The following is a 5,131-nucleotide window of genomic DNA, read 5'->3' as shown; positions in this document are numbered from 1 at the left end:
TATACATTCGACCTCCATTCCCTTGGGTTCGACCTTGACTTACCACTACACATAATAGGGGTTTGTTGAGTTACAAATTTTGTTTGATTGGGTGGGGTGGTAGCCCAACGACCTACCGTTCTTCATCCCATCAAAATGGCGCCGTTGCCGGGGAATGGTGCTTTGAGTGCATGTTTAGGTTGAGTCTATTTCACTTTATTTGCAAAATACAAAAAGATTTTACACTTTAGGCTACACTTGTAGCCGTGCTACTTATATTTTTTTTGAGTTTTGTATGCATAGGTCCCGAGATCGTTCAATTGTTCCCTTTGATCCGGAGATTGAAAGAACTCTCTCAAGGAGGAGAGTAGCAAACAAGACAATGGATTATATTTCCTCAAGCAAAGAAGAGATTGAACAAGTGCAAGTCATGGGAGAACAACCAAGAGTTGCCTTGAAAGAATTGGGAGTGCCCGGTGCATATAGGTTCGAGAGCGGCATAGCTCCACCTACAACACCGGAAAACGACTTTGAAATTCGGCCGGCAATGATCACCCTAATTGAGAGGAGACAATATAGTGGGGCAAAGAACGAGAGCCCATTGAACCATCTTAAGGAGTTTGAAAAATATTGTAACATGATCAAGGTTAATGGAGTGTCTCAAGAATTCATCCGCCTTAAGTTGTTCCCTTTCTCCCTCATAGGAAGGTCTTTGGAATGGCTAGACAAAGAGGTGAAGCCCAATTCATTGAGAACGTGGGATGATGTCACTAAAGCTTTATTGTCCCGTTTCTATCCTCAAAAGAAAACGGCGGAGACAAGGGCTTTAATTCAAGGGTTCAAGCAAAAGCCAAATGAGAGTCTTTATGAAGCATGGGAAAGATTCAAGGAGTACCAAAGAGAATGTCCTCACCACGGAATTCCAACATATCAATTGATCCAAATCTTCTATGGTGGTTTGAGTCCTCAAGGCAAAGCATGTCTTGATGGAGGGGCCGGTGGTCCAATCATGAACAAAACTGAAGAAGAAGTTGTGGACATAATAGAGGATGTGGTGACTTACTATAGAGATTGGCAAGATGGGGAAAGAGATTCTTCAAGCAAGCAATCTTCGTTGTATTCGGTGGACCATCTCGATGCCATTAACAATCTTTCCTCTCAAATGAAAAACTTGGGAAAGGAGATGACGGCAATCAAGGCCAAGTTGGAGAGTGTTTCTTCCTCTTCTCAAGCTTCAAATCTTCCCTCCCAAATTAAGGGGAAAGGTACTTCTTCTAACTCTCAAACTCCTTCTACTTCACATAATATGCCTATGGGATGTTTGTTTTGTGATGTATGTGGATCATATGATCATGATTCTAGCAATTGCAACAATGAATGTGTTGATGAGTTTGACAACAATGAGTGTGAGCATGTGAATTTTGTGTCAAACAACAATGTCCAAAGGTTTGATAATCAAAGAGGCCAATGGAATAGGAATTACCAAAACCAAGGCAATTTTGACAACTATAATCATGGTGGTGGTTATAGGAACCAAGGAAATCAAGGTTCTCGTGGTAACCATAACCAAGGTTATAGTGGCCAAAATCAAAGCCAAAATTATGGTAATAAAAACCAAGGCTATGGTAATCAAAACCAAGGTTTTGGAAATCATAACCAAGGTAATGGTAACCATAATCAAGGTGGTGGTAACCATAATCAAGGTTATGGTCAAAATCAAAATAGGGGTAATTGGAACAATCAAGGAAGGGGAAATTTTCAAAACAATGCTCAAAGAGGTCCCCCACCCGGATTTGTTCCAAAGACTCGAGGTGAAAATTCCTATTCACAACCTTCTTCTCCTAGGACTACTTTAAAGGAATTGATTGATAATCAAACCAAGATCATTAACACCTATATGGCGGTTAGTGATAAGAAATTCAATGAGATGATGACTCACAATAAGATGCTTGAGACTCAAATAACCCAACTAGCAAGCACTCTTAAGGATTATGCTAGTCCTTCATCTTTGCCTTCCCAAGGTGTTGAACCAAAGAAACCCGTGTACTCTATTGCCACTAGTAAAGGAAATGACGTTAGTGAGGGAGTTTCTTGTTCAAAGGAGGGAGAAGATGAGAGTGATGCTATGGAGAATGAAGTGGAGAGGGTTGAGTCTAAGTAAATTTATTGGGAGGTTGAGGAAAAAGATGAAAGTGTTGTTGAAAAGATGTGTGAGGTAGAGAGATTTCCCGATCTACCATACCCCCAAAAATACTTGATATTCAAAATGGATGAGCAATTTGGGAAGTTCCTTGAAGTTCTTAAAGAAATCCATGATTCCACACCCTCTACCGAGCCAATTCCCGATATGCCTAAGTACTCCAAGTTTCTTAGGGAGATACTAGTGGAGAAGGAAAATTTTGATGAGGGTAGTTCGGTGGAAGGAGGGAACTGTTTTAGTGCTCTTGTCCATGGAGAGCTTCCGGAGAAAATGGAAGATCCGGGGAATTTTTCAATCCCTTGCCAAATCAAGAAGATGGTTTTTGAGAATGCTTTGTGTGATCTAGGGGCTAGTGTGAGTATTATGCCCTTTTCGGTTTTCAAGAGGCTTGATCTAGGTGAGCTTCAACCATATAATATAACACTTCAATTGGTCGATCGCTCTATTAAGCTTCCTAAGGGGAGAATTGATGATGTCCCTTTAAAGATTGGAGAGTTTGTCTTTCCCGGGGATTTTGTTGTTTTGGAGATTGAGGAAGATGAGCATATTCCAATCATTCTAGGGAAACCTTTCTTAGCCACCTCGGGAGCCTTAATAGATGTGAAGGGAGGCCGAATCACTTTGAGATGTGGAAAATTAGAAGAGAGTTTTAAGTTGAAGCCAATGCATGAGTCCTTGTCTTGTGTGCAAGATATAGCATGTGCTAGTCTTTCTCGTTCCATTGATGATTTGTGCATGGTTGATTCTTCTACTAACGATACTTTTGAGATTGTTGATGATGTTTGTGCAAGTCTTGATGATGTTAGTGAAGAAGAAGTTGTAATTCCAAAGCTAAGGGATGAGAAAGAAATTGAGATTCCAAATTGGTTCAAGCTTAATTCTCAGGATGAAGAGAAAGCTTCCATGGTTAAGGATGTTGAAGTCAAGCCGAAGAAAAAGGCCCGTGATTCGAAGTAATCAAGAAAAAGAAAGAAATTGAGAAAAGAGAAGGAAGAATTTGAAAAGAATTTTGTGAAGGTTTCATTAAGCAACAATGAGAAGTTGCTCAAAATTGAAGAAGATTTTTCTCCATCAACTACCTTGAAGAAGGTGGTGTTCTTTGACCCTCCATGATTTGGAGGAAGGGTCGAGCTTAGGACCTTAAGCAAGCGCTTCCCGGGAGGCAACCCGGAGTTTCTAACTCTTCCTTTTGATTTTTGAATTTTCTTATTTTTGGGTTCTTTTATTACTTTGTCTTTTCTTTCACTTTTCTACTTGATTGGATTTTTAGGATGACTTTTGCGGAATTGGAATTCTACAAGAATGCATGGTGAATGGAAGGTGTTCGTGGCACAAATCATATTTTGTTCGATTCTAATCGAAATTTGAGGTAAAAAGGGTAAGAATTTTAGAGAGGTAAGATAGGGAATTCATGTTTTGAAAGTTGGAGAAAATTGATACTTAGTAAATTTTTGTGGTGAGCACATGAATTTTCAACTTTGAGGGCTTTGAAAATGATTTTATCTACTGCCTATGTTGTTCCTCATCACCATCATGATTCATGTGCGCACCCAAATAGGCAGTAAGTATCAAAAATATGAGAAAAAGGAAGAATTGGAGACGCACAGGGGTGTGCGGCCGCACACGAGGCCTGTGCGGGCGCACAGCCTGCGTGTGCGGGCGCACACCAGTTTGGTGCGGCCGCACCTGCTGGACGTGCACTTTATCTTTCTTCCTCCTCTTTCCTCCCTTCATTTCATCACTTCCCCTTATCTTCCTCACGGCATTACCTCCTCCAAAACCCTCCTTGTGCGCACTCCTCACTCACCATTCACCATCCCAAATCCTTCAAATCCACACTAAAATCACTCCATTTTCAATCAAAATCACTAACAAACCTTCCTACACTCAAAATTCCTCACAAATTGACCCAAATTTCACTCACTCTCTCTCCTACTCTTGGTGGCCGAGGCTTTTGTTAGGGGTCGAAATTGGTTGCTCTAAGTTGGTTAATCTTGCTTCTTTTATGGTATAATCACTAATCCTTGCTTTAATTTTGCCAATTATATCATAGTTTTGCATAGATTGAAAATTGTATGAGCATGAATAGTGTAGAATTGGTTTTGTGATTTTTGATGCTTGATCTTGATATTGGTTGTGATTTGGTGATGTTTATTGATTGATTTTGCATAACATTGTATTGTTTGTTGATTTTGTAGTGATTCTCATCTTTTTTGGTTGATATCTTGTGAGTTGGATTTTTGGAATATGGGTAGTATGTTGTGATTGTTGGTATTGGTCTTGTGATTGTTCTTGAATTGTTGAAAGGAGTTTTTCTTGGATTATTGGTGTTGTTGATTGGTTTGGAATTGGTTTTGATTGGAAGGAAGTGTGAAATTGAAGTTTGGTGATTTTGGTAATAAGTGGTGAATTTCGGTGTGGTGTTCTTGGTTCATTGGTTTTGCTCATTGTTCATTGTTGGTGACCTTTCTCAACCTCTCAAACATGTCTAAATACCTAAAGAAACTCACCAAGAAAAGAAAAACCGATGTTATCATCGATGAGCCTCGCCCAAGTACCTCCTCAAGGTCGAGTACATCTTCTAAGCCAAGTACTTCCAACCCCTCTTCCTCTCAAACACGACCTCCAACCTCTCTACCCAAAAAGAAAAATTTCACCGATAAACAGAAGACCTTCTACCAACTTTTGAAGGAAGAGAGAACCCTCAAACAAACCCGCCATTATTTCCAACCCGACATGGTAAAATTGGGGATAGATGATGATGTGCGGTCTTTGCTCTTGAACCTTTGGTTGGGTTCTTTCATCAACGATGCCTATCGCACCTACAAGGGGCCTACATTGGAATTCTTGGCTACCTTGGAGCTTGTACCCGTAGGAGGGGTATATCGGGTGCAATTCCAATTGTTCAACCATGTCTTCGATCATTCCTTGGAAGAGTTCAACTCGACATTG

At 40.3% G+C, this 5,131-nt stretch overlaps 1 non-coding gene across 1 annotated transcript; it reads right to left on the bottom strand.

Moving 5' to 3' along the window:
* Positions 1 to 794: 794 nt before the first annotated feature.
* On the bottom strand, positions 795 to 900 carry LOC145621645 (small nucleolar RNA R71). The gene has a single exon (XR_014108467.1). It is a non-coding gene; the product is annotated as a small nucleolar RNA R71 (small nucleolar RNA).
* Positions 901 to 5,131: the final 4,231 nt, after the last annotated feature.

This window comes from Chenopodium album, chromosome 27 (genome assembly GCF_948465745.1).
Source record: "Chenopodium album chromosome 27, dcCheAlbu1.1, whole genome shotgun sequence".
Taxonomy (NCBI): Eukaryota; Viridiplantae; Streptophyta; class Magnoliopsida; order Caryophyllales; family Amaranthaceae; genus Chenopodium; species Chenopodium album.
The sequence above is the reverse complement of the archived record's forward strand: the minus strand, read 5'-3'. Positions and strand labels throughout refer to the sequence as shown.